This window comes from Ovis aries, chromosome 1 (assembly GCF_016772045.2).
Source record: "Ovis aries strain OAR_USU_Benz2616 breed Rambouillet chromosome 1, ARS-UI_Ramb_v3.0, whole genome shotgun sequence".
Lineage (NCBI taxonomy): Eukaryota > Metazoa > Chordata > Mammalia > Artiodactyla > Bovidae > Ovis > Ovis aries.
In genome coordinates this window covers 98,537,119-98,555,260 of record NC_056054.1, presented here as the reverse complement: position 1 = coordinate 98,555,260, position 18,142 = coordinate 98,537,119, and the positions used below count along the sequence as shown (strand labels likewise).

At 42.2% G+C, this 18,142-nt stretch overlaps 1 long non-coding RNA gene across 1 annotated transcript in view; it reads left to right on the top strand.

Annotated features, from left to right (window-relative positions):
- LOC121817731 (uncharacterized) overlaps nucleotides 1-18,142 on the top strand; it is a 199,772-nt gene that overhangs the window by 18,979 nt on the left and 162,651 nt on the right. The window contains exon 4 of the long non-coding RNA XR_006057774.2: nucleotides 6,288-6,490. This is a non-coding gene — a long non-coding RNA (uncharacterized LOC121817731). The remainder of the gene's footprint in view (nucleotides 1-6,287; nucleotides 6,491-18,142) is intronic.

Here is an 18,142-nt window from a genome sequence, read left to right as displayed (position 1 = left end):
AAGTCAGTGCATCATGCTTATGATTCCTGGGGCCCTGGTTGCTAGGTGCGTGTGTGAAGACCTGGAGCTTGAGGGGGCGCTCAGTGTCTGAACCAGCGTGAAGCTGTCTCCTCCAACCTGTCCTCAGGCGCACGCACCAGGGACACTCGTTATGGCTGACTTGAGCATGTGCATCAGAAAGAGGCTCCTGGAGAATGCCAGAGTGTTGGGGTTGAATGGGAACCGCATGCACACGTGCACGATTGTGGTGCTTCAGAAAGGCCTGGCAGGGAGGAGAGGCCTAGAATATTAATGAAGTGTGGGACCTTCAAGGGGGTGTAGCAAACAGTAGGTGCTCAGCTACTTAGTGGTTGAAGGTGAAAAAATAGAACCAAACGACCAGGAGAATGGGCTTCCCTGGTGGCTCAGAGGTATAGAATCTGCCTCCAATGCAGGAGCAATGGGTTCTATCCCTGAGTCAGGAAGAGCCCCTGGAGAAGGGAATGGCAACCCACTCCACTCTTCTTGTCTGGAGAATTCCATGGGCAGAGGAGCCTCGACACCAGTTCATGGTATCGCAAAGGGTTGGACATGACTGAGTGACTAACACACACACATTCTACGAGAATGGGTCATATGCTAGGTTCTTAGGCCTGAGACTTGGAATGTATTTTCTTCTAGTCACCCCTGGGCCTTGGTTGAGCCCCGACTTCAGCAGGATAAGAAGTAGCTATCTTTTTATAATTTAAAGCTCTGAAAAGTAGGAAACAGGAATCACTCCTTCTCCCTTAGAACTCAATACATCATCCCTCATCCCTCATCAGGAAATTCTTCCCTCCTATATGAAGCAAGCTCATTTTCTCCGGATCCATCCTCAGAAGAGCTGGAGAGGTACATTTGCTGGCCCATTTCAAGGACCCTCCTAATGACTCATGTTGTGACCTTTTTTCCTCCATGATAGCTTGTCTCAGTTCCTTTGGTGTTTGTCAAGGATCTTACTAACTGGCTATTTACATCATCCTCTTGTCCCTTCCACAACTTCTGTCGAGAAATAATCAGGCTGTATATAATGAAAAGGCTGGAATGCTACTTGTCTTGTTTTATTCACACCAGTTTAGGATTAATAACAATGGCTAAATTCATACAGCACTGGGTTCATGTGTGCCAGGGTTCATGTGTTTGTATTATCTCACTTAATCTTTCAGCAGCTCTATAAGGAAGGTACTAATATTATCCACAAATAATAGCCAAGGAAAACCAGGCACAGAGAGGTTGGGGTACTTGCCCACAGTCACACTTGAGAGTGGCAGAGCCTGCCACTGTTTGAACTTGAAGTAGTCTAATGTTAGATTTGGCACCCCTGATAAACCTACCATGAGGTCTGTGTATGGGTGTCTGTTGTCACAGTTCCTCCCCATCACTCCCACTGGCCATTTGTGAACTTGCTTTTGCTTTCTTTTCTGGTCAATATTTTTCCATCTCTGAATGAGCTTTTTATTTTTCCTCTACCACTCATTTCCTTCATATACTTTGTACACAAATGTTTCTTGTTTATCTCCCGAGTGCGGGTTCTTTGGTATTAACGGTTGGAGTTCCAGCGGCATCTCCCAAAAGCTCTGGTGGCCTTAGTCTACTTTCCTCCTTTTCTCATCTCTTGCTTTTCCTTTACAACATATGAAACAAAGTAAAGAAGGATTTTCAGGGTGTGACATTGAAAGGCCCTCAGAAAGTATCTACCGACTCGTTCACTTACCCACAAAGACCCAAGTTTTACTCTAATTAAAACTTTCATTTCTCTCTACTCCTTGCTTTAATCTTAGTATCAGGTACATCATAGACAAGTGTTACTTGGCCATCTGTATCATTCTATGACTCAATTTTTTAGTCTGTAAAATGGAAATAGTATTACTACTCATCTCTTCCAGTTCTAGTGAGAACTAAAGGAGTTACTACATGTAAAGAGCTTAGACTGGTACCTGAATTAATAAATGTTGGTTTATTATTGTTATTTTTAATTCCACTTCATATTTCTTTATGAGTCAGTATTTCTAAATATTTGTCATATTAAGGTGGTTTTGAACAGGAACTGAAAAAATGAACTTCAATTGATCTTATGATGCTATCAGTGAATTAATAGAAGTTATTTGTATATTTTAGAAAGCACTATGAAGGCTTATCAGCCCTCTTCTCTACCCAGAGACTTTGGCAAGGTCAGGTCATACATTTTCCTTGGCTTCCAGATACCCTGAACATCGGATCATTACTGTTTCCCACTCTCATTCCTAAGACACTGTTGGAACTTGAGGGCATAGCCTAGACCTGTTCATCTTTTTATTGCCAGCTCTAAGTCCTAGATCTTCCTGGGTTGCAAAGATCCCCTGGAGAAGGGAAAAGCTATCCACTCCAGTATTCTGGCCTGGAGAATTCCATGCACCATATAGTCCATGGGGTTGCAAAGAGTCAGATGTGACTGGGTGATTTTCACTTTCAAGTCCTGGATCAGGAAGATTCTCTGGAGTAGGAGATGGCAACGCACTCCAGTATCGCCTGAGAAATCCCATGGACAGAGGAGCCTGGTGTGCTACAGTCCCTGGGGTCACAAGAATTGGACATTACTCAGTGCACGTGTACACACATGCACAGGGATGCAGAAGGTATTCAGCACAGATTTGTTGTTGAATAAAAGAACATAATATGTTTGTATTCTTCCCTCCCCAACTTTCTACTATGGTTCACCAACTTCTAATATATAATATACATTTTCCTGGCTTGACTTTTTACCATAGAGTTGAAAACAAAAATATAAACTGTTAAATGCAGATAGGTGGCTTGCATAGAGACCACAAAAAGGAAAATGGAAGCAAAAATCAATCAGAAGTCTCCAATGCTATCAAGGGAAGAAGGTAGTCCAAGTATGGCCAGATAATGTCAGCTTTTTAAGTAGCCCTAATCCTAGAGAAACAGGACAGAGCAGGTGGTTGAGAGCAGTCAGCTATGTAGTTGGACACACCTGGGTGTGGATGAGTACATTGACCTAGATCTCTAAGCTTCTGTTTTACCGCCAAAAATGAGGTGATAACTGGTAGCCTTCTCCTAGGACTCCTGCAAAGTCTCAGATCATTTCTGTCCAGTGCCTGGCACATTGAGAGGCCTTGATAAGTATTAGCTGTAGAAGGGAGGCTGGCCTGCCACAGTCCCCACACTCACCCCAGGCAGGTAGAATGGTTTCTTGAGACCATTCCATGCCCTTTATTCTAATTTTTTTAAAAAATTCTATTACTTATTTTTGGCTGTGCTGGCTTTTGGTTGCTGTGCATGGACTTTCTCTAGTTGCAGAGAGCAGGGACTACTTTTCAGCTGTGGTGTGCGGGCTTCTCGTTGGAGTGTCTTCTCTTGTTGCAAAGCACTGGCTGTAGGGCGTGTGGGCTTCAGTAGCTGATGCTCTCAGGCTTAGCTGCCCCAAGGCATATGGAATCTTCCTGGACCAGGGATCGAACCTGTGTCCTCTGCACTGGCAGGTGAATTCTTAAGCACTGAACCACCAGGGAAGTCCCATGCCCTTTATTCTAAATCTGTGGTCACAAAGTGTTTATTCCCTTATGGGACTCGACAGTGAATTCTAGGGATTGGAGAAGGATCTCTCCTTTTCTATGTGAATGTGTTTGCATTCTGGTTTATCAGTCATTTCTAAAAGGAATTTCTTACTTGAGGCTTGAACCTGTACTGACAGAGTTCAGCGCAATTCTTGGACTTGTGGTGACTTTCCCTCGCCCCTTCGTATAACTCAGACGAGATGTGGCTACGTGGAGAGAGCCTGTCAGAAAGAGCTGAGCATCTCTCACCACATAGAGAGCAACAGCAGTAATTTTCATCATGACCATCACCATCATAGTAGGTTAATAGGGCACGAGTACATTAAGGACAAATGTGAGCCATAAATATAAGAATAATAATTTAAAAGAAATAAGATCATTTATTTTAACTCTACTCCCTACTCTCCTGAGCTTTGTTGAAATTATACAACCAAACAAGCAGCAGGCAGACACCCAGTTGAATATGGTTACCAGAAAAAACTCCCTGCCTTTACCTTGTGATTGGCTGAGCGTCTCCTGAGGGCCAAGAGCTTTTTAAGCAGCTGGTGCAAATGGATGCCTTTCTGAAATTAACCAGTTGATGAACGTCACAGGCAGCAGGCTCCATTCCAGGGTTGGGCCAGGACTGGCACTCCGGCTCAAACTGCCTGTTTCCCTCACAGCCTCCAGGGTCTATGACTAACGAGGAGATGAATGGTCCAGGGCGGGTGGAGTGGGATGGGGCTCAGGGGCAGTTTGAAGGGAACTGTAAGATGTTCACCCCTTGCGGGCAGGTGCTTCTCTCTCCTGTGCATCCTTGGATCTATGCAATCCCTTCTGAGACCACAATTTCTGGAGATTGGTTCACATAAGGTCTCAGTCCAGGAGGTTTATGTATATGGTATAACGGCCATGTCTTGGCTCAGGTACTTACTTTGCGAACTTCTGCAGTTACTACCCACCCTGAGTTTGAGTTTTCTTATCTACTTATGGAGAAACTAAGAGCTGCTTCACATGCGCGTTAAGTGATACATATGCTTCACACCACCCGGAATGTACCGCATGTGCGTGTGTGCTTAGTTGCTCTGTTGTGTCTGACTCTTTGAGACCCTATGGACTGTAGCACATCAGGCTCCTCTGTCCATGGGATTCTCCAGGCAAGAATACTGGAGTGGGTTGCCATTCCCTTCTCCAGGGGATCTTCCCGACCCAGGATCAAATCCATTTCTCCTGCCTTGCAGGCGGATTCTTTACCATCTGAGCCATCAGGGAAGCCCTGGAATGTACTGGGCACTCAGTAAGTGGTAGGTTACTGATGATGGTGATGATATTGCTTAGAATTATTACTACTGTTATTGAAGAAGTTGAGGTCAGCTAACTTCAGCTATCACAGACTGAATGTGCTATTGGCAGAGACCTTCTTTTTGGATTCATCTCCTCCTGGGTGCTCTTCTAAAATATGGATTTGAGTTTTGCATATACTGAGGTATTAGTAATGCATTTTAGTCACATATCTTGGTGTATTTAATTCCTTCTTGACATGAAAGAGGTGAGAGGTTATAAGACTAGCTTTATTGATATCATGATTTTGCCAAAGGTTGGACCCATGCCTGAGAGCCACTAAAATGAGTCTGGTATAAAGCTATATTTTAAAAATGGGTCTGGGGACTCCCCTGGTGGTCCAGCGGTTAAGACTCCGTATTCCCAAGGCAGGGGCCTGGGTTCGATTCATGATTAGGGAACCGGCTCCCATATGCCACTACTAAGACCCAACACAACTAAACAAATTAAAAAAAAAAAAAAGACTGCTGACATGAGTCTGGTAACTGTGTGTCCCTTGAATTAGCGATTGGAATGGGATCTACACAGGCAATGCTCTGTAGTCCTGGTTGTTCTGTCCTTACAGAGCAACTGGATTGGACCAGGAGGCTGGACTGGTCCTAGATCTCCCACCCTCAACTTGGCTTTGGCTAAGTCTCTCTTTGGACCTCAATCTCCTCAATTGCAAAATGAGAGGGTTGCATTTTATAGGTGACAGACACCAGGAGTGAGAAAGTAGAGTGCTTAGAATAACAGACAGAGATGAGCCCAGGCCAAAGTTGCTAAAGAGAGAAGCACAGGGCTGGTAAATCTGTTATGAAGAGTAATTCCTGGTCCCCAGAGGACTGGCACTCCGGAAATGAGACTCAACATCTCCGGGTCCACCTTGGGAATGTCATAGCCCACTGCTGGGTGGGCAAAGCTGTGTGTAGCTTAAAGAGGCAAAGGTTTCATAAGGCTAAACAGCCACAAGGAGAGGGAATTAGATTTCAAAGCCTTTGCATTTGGCCCACTGTTTAGCCACAAGCTGCACCTGTCTTCCTTTTTCTATTAACACAGGCTGCCCCTCAAACACCTATTGACTGTTCATTAATGGCCAGCAAGTCAGCCAACCTGCTAGTACTAACTACTGTTCACAGCCCAAGAATTTGTGCAGTAAGTTGTATTCTTCTTAGGGGTTGTTAGCATACATATCCCAAGGCCAATTGTTGAGCCTGGCAAGGTGATCTTTTACGTGTTTACTTACTATTCTGGCCACAAGGTTCTGTAGCCTAGAAAAATCCTTAATGAAAATAGTTATATAAACAAACCGTTGATCAGCGTAGGCATAGTTTTAGGAACACTGCTGGACATCAGCTGGTTGGTGGACATTTGTTATGACAAGTCAGTCCATCTAGGACTCCCGTGTTCTTTCAGGTCTTGACCTTGGCCATGGTGCAGTTATGATGTGCCCTGGACCTCTTCCCAAGTCCAATTCCTCTGTATGTTGCTCAGTGATATGGGAATAGGAGACCTGAATCAGAAAACCTGGTTCCTATGCCTGCCCTGCTGTTTTCCTGCTGTGTGACAGGGCAACCAGATATCGCCTCTGAGCCTCAGCTGTCTCATCTATAAAATGGGTAAGAAACAATACTCTCCCAGGCTGATTGTGAAGGTCAATCAGTGTTACCTGCTTGGGGCGGGGGGTGGGGGGGGGGGGGGGCGTGGGGTGGGGAAACACAACACATTGCAAACTGTAGGGTTCTGTGAAACCGTGAGCTCTGTGAGGCTTGATTGGTGATTCTCTCTCTCTCTTTGTTTTTCTGGTATGTATAATATCTCATACAATGATTCGCAACCACAGAAGAATTATCCAGAGAGCTTTTAAAGAATACCAAGGCCTGGGCTCCACTCCCAGATATTCTTACTTAATTGGTTTCGGGTGGAGCCCCGGCATTGGTATTTTAAAAAGTTCCCAGGTGATTCTAATGTGTCAGCCAAGGTTGAGATCTACATTTGGCTCAGCTGGAGGCTCAGTTCTGGTGGGTGAATGAATGATTCGTATTCCGACTTCCTCTCCCTGCCCCTTCGGAGGAGTGTGCTTTACACCGGATGGAAGGGTGCTTCCTGTGTTGGGTTACATTCAGGTGCCTGGCTATTTCTAGAACTGCTTTGTGAGAGCATCTGGACGGTCATGTTCAGAAGATGCTCACAATGACTAATGTGCCGGTGGGCAGCACCCCTGAAGCCCAGGGCAGGGGTTGCCTTGCAGCTGCTGCACTTGGCCACTGGGCTAGCATCTTTACCTGGCGGTTGGCCAGGTGGGGAATAGAGGGGCGGGGGGCGGAAGTGAGCTGGGATTCCCTGGCCTCCAATATACTCTGGTCAATTAAGTCTGGCCAGCCTTTGGCTGTGTTAAATGCTTTAGGAAGTTCCTGGAGTCTTTCCCATTGTTTACCTTGTGGAGACACTTCCATCAGGTTTTTTTAAATAGAACAATCCAACATGAAATTAATTTCCTGGGTGAGCTGGTAGTGAAGCACACTGGTGTTACAACTCCAACTTCAGATTTTTCACTTCAACTTTTGATCCTACTTCCTTCCAGGAAGTATTCTTTTATAGAATTCAATCAGGCTTAGAGTGTGTGTGTGTGTGTCTTTGTCTTTTTCTTTCTCTTATATACCAAATTCACCATGATTCAGCACCTCAGATTTCCTGCACAGAGATGTGTAGGGATTCCTTCTTTCTTTTCCTGCCTCCTCGCTAGTCACTTTCCCCAGAATTCCTTTCTGATCCCCTCAGAAGTTTCCTTCGGAACTCCCAATAGCCTTCTTTTTATGGCATTTTCCACGTTCTTGTGTTTTTGCCTTATAAGCACCTTAAAGAAAAGGGGACACAGTGAAGAGGCAGAGCTGAGCTTAAATTCCAGCTTTGCTAGAACTCTGACAAGTTACTTAACTTCTCTGAACCTCAGTTTCTAAAATCAAGCCAATGAGGCCTGACTCTTAGGTCTCGGGACTATTGTGGGAATACATGCAGAAAGATAAATTGTGGGGATAAATGGAATAAGATAAATGATGTGACAAAGGCAATACCTGGAGCAGAATGGTTCAGAGATTTATGGTGAGGGCAGGGTGTGTGTGTGTGTGTGTGTGTGTGTGTCTGTCTCTGTCTGTCTGTCTGTCTGTCTCCTCAGCACACTCCTTTGCCCATTAGAAGTCCTCTACAAACATTCACTGACTGGGGGTGGATGAAGGGACCTGGAGATCCAAATCCTAGGACATTGGCAAGGAAGCCGCTTTATTTACCCCAGCTCCTTGTTTAAGATACACCTCCTACAGTTTTGTTTGTTTTTAAGTGATACTCAGTGCCCTTTATACACATCACCATGCGGCAGAGTATTGTCACCAGATGGAATCATTTGGATTCATCACTAAAAGCTGCTTCATGAAGCTGAGCGAGTTCCGAGAGGAACCAGGGCCCCAGCTACAAGGGGAAAGCCTGACCAGTGTTGACTAAATGCCACACCTCTCACCTCTGCTAACTTACTGACGTAGTTTGATCCACAGCATGGCAGAAGCACTGTCACCCACAAAACACGAGGACACAGAGGTTCAGACAAGTTAGGAAATTTGACCAAGTACCCAAAACAAGGCACAGGAGATTCTTGGCTCTAAAATCCAGGTACTTGCTGTCACATTACTCTGGATTTTGAATCAGAGGACCTGTGACGGAATTGTGGTTCTGCCACTCACCGCCTGGGTGGCCTTGGGAGCACCACTTAATCTTTCCGAGGCTCCAGTTTCCTCCACCTAAAGGGAGATTGGACCACTAGGTGATGGCCGTCTGTGCCTGTCACTGCTAGTCTCTGCAGCCCTCTAGTGGTGCTTTGCAGGTCACGGAGTGGTGCCTTACCTTTCATCACCACAGTCCCAAAGGGCTGATGCAGACTCTCAGGGCTCCTGGGAGCCAGACACCCTCTTGATATTCATTTATGACCAAGATAAATGGGGTTCAGAGGAGCCTTAGCGATAGAGATGAACAGCCTGATTCCCAGAAGTTTTGTTTTTAAAACTTTTGGTCCTATTGGTTCTATGCTGCACCTAGAACTCTCACTCTTGAATGATAAATGAAAGCCTCAAATATGGATTGAAATTTTAAGTTTAAAATTATTTGTGGAATAGATATACTCCTGACCTTGTTTGCAGTCCACTGACTCTAATGCCATCAGGCCACTTTGGCTGTTGGAGGTTGTGTTGAGGGGACGCTGTGCTGGGGGTCCTCACGTGTAGGTATAAGCTTTGACTCTGCTCTGTATGTACCAGCTGTGTGACATCACTGGTCTCTCACCTCTCTGCACACCAAACTCTTCACTAATAAAATGAGGGGGTTGGTGGCAGAGCTTTTGCGAAGTCTGATATGTTATGCTAGTGCCTGGAGTTGCTTTTTCTTTAGAATGGTAGATTTTTAACATTCCATCCAGTCATTTACTTTGCTATTCTTGCTGATGGAAAAATGCTGTTCTGGGATAGAGGGTGTTCAGTTCAGTTCAGTCTCTCAGTCATGTCCGACTCTTTGCAACCCCATGAACTGCAGCACGCCAGGCCTCCTTGTTCATCATCAACTCCCGGAGTCCACCCAAACGCATGTCCATTGAGTTGGTGATGCCATCCAACCATCTCATCCTCTGTCGTCCCCTTCTCCTCCTGCCTTCAATCTTTCCCAGCATCAGGGTCTTTTCAAATGAGTCAGCTCTTTGCATCAGGTGGCCAAAGTATTGGAGTTTCAGCTTCAAAATCAATCCTACCAGTGAACACCCAGGACTGATCTCCTTTAGGTTAGGTAAAGATATTATCTGAAGCTATGAAGCTGGCTAAGGTCAACAAACATGATCTTATGAAGCGTCTACATGCTGATGACTCTTAGATCTCCAACTGGGCTTCTTCTCTGAGATCCAGACTTAGAATCTAAGTGTCTGTTCCATTTGGAAATCTAACAGCTATTCAGGCCTTTCATGGCCAAATAGAGCTATTGATTTCCCACTCCCAAATATATTCATTCACCCACCCAGCCTTCCTCACCTCAGCACATGCTATCATCTCTACGTAGTTGTTCTGGGAGCCCTATTAGATTCCTTTCTTTCACTCATTCCCACATCTAGTTCTTCAATAAACCCTTCATCTCTACCTACAAGGTAAATCTCAAAGTTGACATTTCTCCCATCTTCACTGTCTGCTGCAGCACATTACCCCCTTGACACCTAGATGACAGCCATGGCCTCTTAACTGGTCTTTGGTGCCTACTCTTTCCCTTCTAATCCATCCTCCACGGTGATCATTCAGAAGAGAAGAGCAGATTGCATCACCCCCTTGCTTAAGTTCCTCTAGTGGTTTTGCCTTTGCATGTACAGTCAGATCCAAATGCCTTATCATGGTCTACCAGGCACTTGCCGGTCCCACCCTGCCACTCTTGCCAGCCTCCTTTTCTTCTGATTGCTCCTCACTCACCTCATGTTGCTCTGGCCACCCTGGCCTTCCCTCTTCCCTAAGATTTCAAAGTCCTTCTCGTCTCAGGACCTATCTGTTCTTTTTTATTAATTACTTTTTATTTTCAGTTGCATTGGTCTTTGTTGCTGTGAATGGGGTTTCTCTAGTCGTGGCGAGTGGGAGTGACTCTTCATTGCAGTGAATGGGCTGCTCATCATGGCGGCTTCTCTTGCTGCGCAGCACAGGCTCTAGACACACAGGCTTCAGTGCAGCACATGAGCTCAGTAGTTAACCGCTCATGGGCTCTAGAGTGCAGGTTCAATAGCTGTGGTGCATGGGCTTAGCTGCCTCACAGCATGTGGAATCTCCCTGGACCAAGGATTGAACCCATGTCCCCTACACTGGCAGGTGGATTCTTATCTACTCTACCAGCAGGGGAAGTCCTCAGGATCGATTCTGAACTTTCTGCCTGAAATGCTCTTCTCTTAGAGCTTGGCCTCTTTTCCTCTTTTTCTTTACCAGTATCACCTCCTCTTGCAATCGTGACTCCTCTAAGGGGCCATCCCTAGTCTAACTGGAGTAGCACCTTAGTCACACTGCTATTTTTAACATACTTTTCTAGCCATTACTCATGTATGATATTTATTTGTTTAGGAGTTATCAGAACCCTTCACCCTAGAATATAACCTCCTTTAGGGCAGAAAATGTATTTCTCTTGTTCATCGCTGATTCTCTTGAGCCTTGAATTGTGCCTGAAACATGCTTTTGTCATCCAGAGGAAAACATTTTTCTGATCATGTCACCTTGGTTGCATTCTCTAGTCCTAGTTGAACACAGTGCTCAAGAAAACCTGTAGGTGTGATTTATTTCCCCCTCTCATGGGTGGGGGTATAAAGAAACTGAATGCAAATAAATGCTGTTTGGGGCCAGCAGAGATGGAGGCAATGAGAGAAAGTATATATATATGTGTTGGGTGGTGAGTGGGTGTGTATTGACATGTGCCTGCATGTGTGTTGGAGAGCAGGATTTCATTTTATAGTTGAGCATGGTAAATGATTTTCAGTTACATTTTCTACGATTCTGAGCCCAACTTGGTGGAAATAAAGCAGCAGGTGGCAGCAGGAGAGTATTACTACATTTTCTTAGCACTTAAAAGCACTTTTCCAGTGGATGAGAGGCTTTACAAAATGGACAATTAGACACAGCCTCTGCACAAACAGCTTGCAATCTATAGATGGGTTGGTTGTCATTATATAAAATCTGTATCTTCATTACCAAAAACACATGTGCTGAATGTCCTTCTTTGCAGGACATTAGGTAAAGGCTGCAGAGTCTTCAACCAGAGTGGACCTTGCATTGTGGCGATTACAGCAGAAAACAAAAAATAAAGGAAATATAGATGGTTGCATGAGCCCTGAACAAGTTAGGAAGTGATCATGTATTGCAATTATTTGTCTACTTGTTTTACAGTTTACTGTTTCCTTCTTCAGACTAAAAATCCCTTGAGGGCAGGGACTGTTTTCTTTCTTATCCTTGAGGGCAGGTCTTTTGTATCTTGGAATCCTGAAACACTTAGCAAAGAGCCTATCACAAAAATGAAGCTTAATGAATGTTTGATGAAAGCATGAAAAGAAGAGTTTAAAAAAACAAGACAGAAAAAAACCCCCAGTATTTGTTACTATGTAGAAAGAAATTAGGAGCATGTCTTATATAAAATATTTGAGTTGGCACGCTCTTAATCCCAGTTTATGGTCATATTCATCTTCCTTTTCTGCTCTTCAAGAAAAGTCAAGAATCCTTCCATGCCTCACTTCAGTGGAATATTAGCCATTGAGAGCTCTTTAGACCAGGAAATCTGATTGAATGGGTGAGCTTACTATTTAGAGAAAACCCTTAAGACATATTCCCATTAAGCTGATTAGCATTGCCCACTATTTTTATAGCTGAAAAGCATCTCTGTGGACCTAGAGACCATGTTCTGTGTTTTATAATCTCCAACATCTTAGGCTCTGTATTGTCACCCAAGCAATGAAAGGCAAGAGCCATGTCTTACCACTCAGTACTAGAGCTTCTCTTGAGATGAAGAGAAGCTCACCATGCCACCAAGCTTTTCCATGCCAGCCCACCTCTCCTGCCCCACAACAGAGGGGACCTGGAGCAATTTCTCCCTCCTAGGGTGGCAGGATGGTGGGATGGGAAGAAGAAGACTGGTAGGCATCAGAAAGTGGAAAGGCAGAAAGGAAGAGCACCCCAGGCCAGGGCCAGCTATGGCACAGGGGCAGGGAGGAGGAGAGCTCTCTGGAGAAGGGACTTGCAGTGTCTCAGGCAGGTTAATACAGCGGGGACAGTTTTCTCTAGGTCAGACTAGCTGAACCTGCGCATGCAAGTTAGACCTCAGATTAGGTTAGGGTTATGTTGAAGTTCCTTCCAAAGCATAAATTCTAAGGAGAAGTCATTCTTATATATCTTCTCTATATATCAAATCCAGTATCTGCTACCAATCCAGGGATTTCTGAATCTTAATTTCCTTTAAGAGAGGGAAAGTCTTTCCTTCTTCAATGATAGATTAAAAGGTTTAAATGGAAGCAGCACATTTGTGTGAATGAATGTCAATGTATACCTGATAGTCAGCTCCTTTCCTATTTTGTTTGAGGGGAGAGGAGAAAACCATAGAAAAGTAAGGGCTGGAGACCAGCCAAGGGCTGTTTGTTTGTTTTTTTTTCCCCTTCATTCTCATGCAGAGAAGATAAGCTGCTGGACTAACTTTACAAAGATCAATATAGGCATTTTAGCAGCTTGTAATCTCTGTTTTTCCCATGATGTGTTCCATGTTTATGATAACCTCTAAAAAGTAATATAAATGTATTCTGAATTATAGATAACTATCTTAAAGACTAAATATGGCCTCCAATTTTTGGTGTCCCAGTTTGTGTCTGTTTCTGATCATATTCCTGTCACATGAAGGACAAATAACATCTCCACCTCATCTGTAGATGAAAGTTTTGTATTGGTTCAAGAAAGTGAAACTGCTGGGAGAATTGTCATCACTATTGTGTGACAGAGAAGAGAAATGTCATACTTGAAAGAATCTGTGCACGTCAGTGAGTACGGCATGTGTATGGTATTAATATTTAAAGTGTTTTACTTGTATTTTCTTTGTTCATACCAACATGCTGCAGTTCAACAGGAAGAAATAAAGTGCAATAATTAATTTTTTGCTTAAAAGATTAAAAAAAAATTACAATGTTTTATTTGGAAGGGGGGCACCCATTAAATTGAGTCACTCACCCATCAGACAGTAATGAATCCACCTGCAAGGTGGGAGAACTGGGTTCGATCCCTGGGTTGGGAGGATCCCCTGGAGAAGGGAATGGCTACCCACTCCTGGAGAATTCCATGGACAAAGGAGCCTGGCAGGCTACAGTCCATGGGGTTGCAAAGAGTCAGACATGACTGAATGACTTTCACTTCATTTCACCCCAAAACAAATCTATGGTTAAATGAGCTCCTTTTTTTTTAATAAAGAAAATTATCAGCAATGATATGACAATGATTTAAATGCACATCCATTGTGCACAAAATCGAAAGAATCAAGTCAATAAGATGTTACATTTTTATCAATAAACTCTGCATTGGTGATTTTGCTTAAACAAAATAGTATTACATGTCACATTAACTTAATGAGGTCAATCTGAATTTTATTGGTATGCCTATATTTAATTTGTAAATTGATTTGATTTTATGGTTGCTTATATAAGAGGTTTTATGGTTGCTCCTATAAGTATAAGGAGTGGAGTTTACGTTTAGTTTCATGATTGTACCTGTTTACATTTTATCCTCTTTTACCTGTTTTACTCCTTCCCCGCCCGTTTCCTCTGCCCCTTCTCTCTGGTAGCCACTACGCTATTCTCTCTCTGTGTTTTGTCTTGTTTATTGTTTGTTTTTTCTGTTCCACACATGAGTGAAATCTTGTGGTGTTTGTCTTTCTCCATCTCAATCAGCTAATTATTTTTGAAGGTGAATGTTATACTTTATGACACTTATAAAATAAATGTTATACTTTATTATACAGATAATTTAACACTTATTCCACTTGGATCACATATCTTTGATTATAGGTCTTTTCAGTTTCATTAGCCATTAACAGCAAATATCTAAAACTTAGATCTTAGAGACAGTATGTCAGAAAGTATTAAATCAAAAATTTCCAAATCAGAACAGACTTGTGGTTGCCAAGGGGGAGCGGGGTTTGGAGAGGGGTGGATTGGGAGTTTGGGGTTAGCAGATGCAAACCATTATATATAGGATGTGTAAACAACAAGGTCTCACTGTATAGCACAGGGAACTCTATTCAAGATCCCATGATAAACCATAATGGAAAAGAGTATGAAAAAGTTTATTCAGATATATGTGTGTGTGTGTGTGTGTATATATATGAATCACTTTGCTATACAGCAGAAACTAATACAACATTGTAAATCAACTATACTTCAATAAAATAATTATTTTAAGTTTCTAAATCAATGAGGCATATTCAATAATATTGCTGCACTAAAAATAACTCATTATTGTAAATTTTATAAGTATTTGAGAGTGAGCATAAAGGTTTTTGCTTTTAATACTTAAAAAACTATTTAAAAGTTTTAATTTTTAGAACTTGTGATATTGGAGTATAGGTATCAATCAGCTAATTTTTAATGCTTTCAGTTTCTCTCTTCCTATTCTCTCATAAGCTCACTCCAATCATTTTTCCACGCTGACGATTCCACCAAACCTTTTTCTTGTCAAGATCACCAGTGACTTTCTCCTGGCTAGACTCAATGGGCGCATCTCAGCCTTCCATCTCCTTTGACCTGTCTGCAGCATCTGACATTACTGATCATTTTTTCCTGCTGGAAACACTTTGCACGCTTGGTTTCATGGTCTACACACTTTTAGCTTTCTTTCTATCTCACTGGCTGCTCCTTCTCAATTACTTTGGCTTGTTCCTCCTCTCCCTCCAAACTTCTTAAATTCGACATGCTCCAAAGTTCAGGTTTTGCACAACTACTCTTCTAATTCCCCTGGTATATCATCTAGGCTTTTTTAAAAAAATTAGGTGTAATTTATATATAATATTACCTAGTGTTACAGTTTTAAAATTTCACCCAAATGCTGTTGAATTTCTATAGCCCAGGCTATAGAAAAAAAAAAAAAAAGTATATGTTACTTTTTTTTTTTTCTCCTTCTCATTTGGCTATAGCCCAGGCCTTTCTCTTGAGCTTCAAGATTTTATACCCAAATGGCTACTTAACATCTCCACTTGTTATCTGTGCACAAGTGTCACAAATGTGACCAAACCAAGCATCAGACCTTATGTGGTAAAGGCTGTACTGCACTGCCCACATCCCCCTTCAGGACTGAGGCCCCTGAGAATTGCTCTCTGCTGAAAGGAGCTGTCTTGCCTACGGTAACACCCCTACTGGGGGCAGCTCCCATCCAACACCTAAGAGGCCTGGTCCCCTCACCTCAACTGGAGACAAGGCTTATGAGTCTTTCCAGCTCCGCATGGGATCAACTGGAACCTCTGTCAAAGCTGGATCATAGTTCAGCTTTTATGTCTGCCTATTTCTACTTTGGGTGTTCCAGAGAGCAGTCTTGGGCACAGCAATCTGTCTCAGATCTGTTTCTTGGGGAACATGCCTCAGATAGTGAATACTGAGAATGGTCCTTACAGATTGATAATTGCCTTAAATGTAAATAGATTTTGGTTGGTACATTTAATCCATTTACACGTATGCTCTTCCACTTACCACATCACTTTGCTGCTGCTGCTGCTGCTAAGTCGCTCAGTCATGTCCGACTCTGTGTGAACCCATGGACTGCAGCCTACCAGGCTCCTCCGTCCATGGGAGTTTCCAGGCAAGAGTACCAGAGTGGGGTGCCATTGCCTTCTCCACATCACTCTGCATGATCCCCCAAATTGTATGTAATCATTTTATATTGTCAGATTAATCGTGTTCCCATTATAACTTGCAGTTATAATGATCTTTTATATTTTTTGTCTAGCTATTGATTATGAAAACTGATAAACATCTTTTATTATTGTGATTATGTAACTGTTTTGTAACTCACTCAATTGGTCAACAGAAAAATAATAGAATTGCATATCACCCAAACTACCATTTAATAGAAAAACCTATAATCACTTTAAAAAATCCAGATGCATATCAGAATGATCTTGGAGATTTTTGAAAAATACAAATGCCCAGGTGTTGCTTTTTTTCTCCAGAGCTCCAGATATGTTTCTGATGAGCAGCCATGTTTAAAAACAGCTCGACTTTACAAGCATGGTCCTAGGGAACAGAATTTTTAAAAAGCGTTTTGGAACTGGATCACCAGGCTGTTGACTGGAAATGAAAGCCTCATCACTAGCAGTGGGTGGGATACTCATAGTTCTTGGTTTTCTGTTGTGTTTTTAAAATGATGCAGTGTTTTATTATCATCAATTGTTCTATTAACAGTTGAGAGGGGTGTTGATATCTCTACTATAATATTGGGTTTATATGTTTATCCATTCAACTCTATCATTTTTTCCATGTTCTGCTATTAAGTGCATGCACATGTAGGCTTGGTATAGCTTCTTGAGAATTATCCTTTTTATCATTATAAATACTCCTGGATGTATATTTTATTCTGAGTAAGAATTTTGTTTCTTTGTATACTTTGCTTCACTTTGACTAGGTCAGCGATCTATATATGTGTATTTTCAGTTATTCAGTTATTTCCAACCCTTTGTGACCCTATGGACTGCAGCCCATATGAGTCAATAAACTTTATTTTCGGTCTCAACCATATTTGCGATAAGTTTCTTTTCTCCTCCCTTGTTCAGGACCCCATTTAGTTATATCTTTTCTGAAGCTTCTGAAGACAAGATTTGTTATCACCTCTGGCAATCATACTGAGCATGGAATCCATTGCGCACATATTGCGTGCATCCTAATTTTATTGAGCATGATTACATGTATTTGTTTTACTTGTGGGTTGGCTGCTCTTGGGTTAGTCATCAGTTGTCCAAAATAGGTAGAAGGTGGGATCATGTGATATAATATGACTGTCCAGGGATATTCCTTGATTAGGGCCTATGGATGTACCACTCCCTTGATGAGAAGTAGAGAACATACACACCATTGATGACAAAATGTAACGTAAGCCTAAAATATAATCCTCCTGATTTTTTAAGGTTTATCCCTGTTGTTGCATATATCTCTGGTTCATATCTTGTTTAATATTGCATTGTATGAATATACTGCAATTTATCCATTTTCTGTAGACATACATATGGAACCCTATTGCTTTTCAAACTGATATTTATTATTATTATTATTATTTTTATTTTTTTTCAGGCTGATATTTAAAATGTTTGTTTATGCTGTCATCAAACAGATACAATTTTGAAGTCATGCTTGTAGGAAAATTACTAAATCTATATATTTCTCTTCCTCTTTCTTTCTCCCTTCTCTCCCTTTCTTTCTCTTTCTCTCCTTCCCTTCTTCTCATGATTTCAGTCAGCATACCTCTTGAATATCCAGATAGTTTTGTTTGTTTGATGGCATTTGAAGTTGATTAATCTTTCCCCAGAGAAAATACACTTGGTAGTTCAAAATAAAATAATTAAGAGTATCCTGTAACTTGAGACACTTTGCAAATATCCTTTTTTTCTAATTGAGTGTTGCAAGAAATGAAAAGATATCCATAAAATGCTTGTACACAAATATTTATAGTAGTTTATTCATAATAGACTCAATTGGAACTGATCCAAATTTC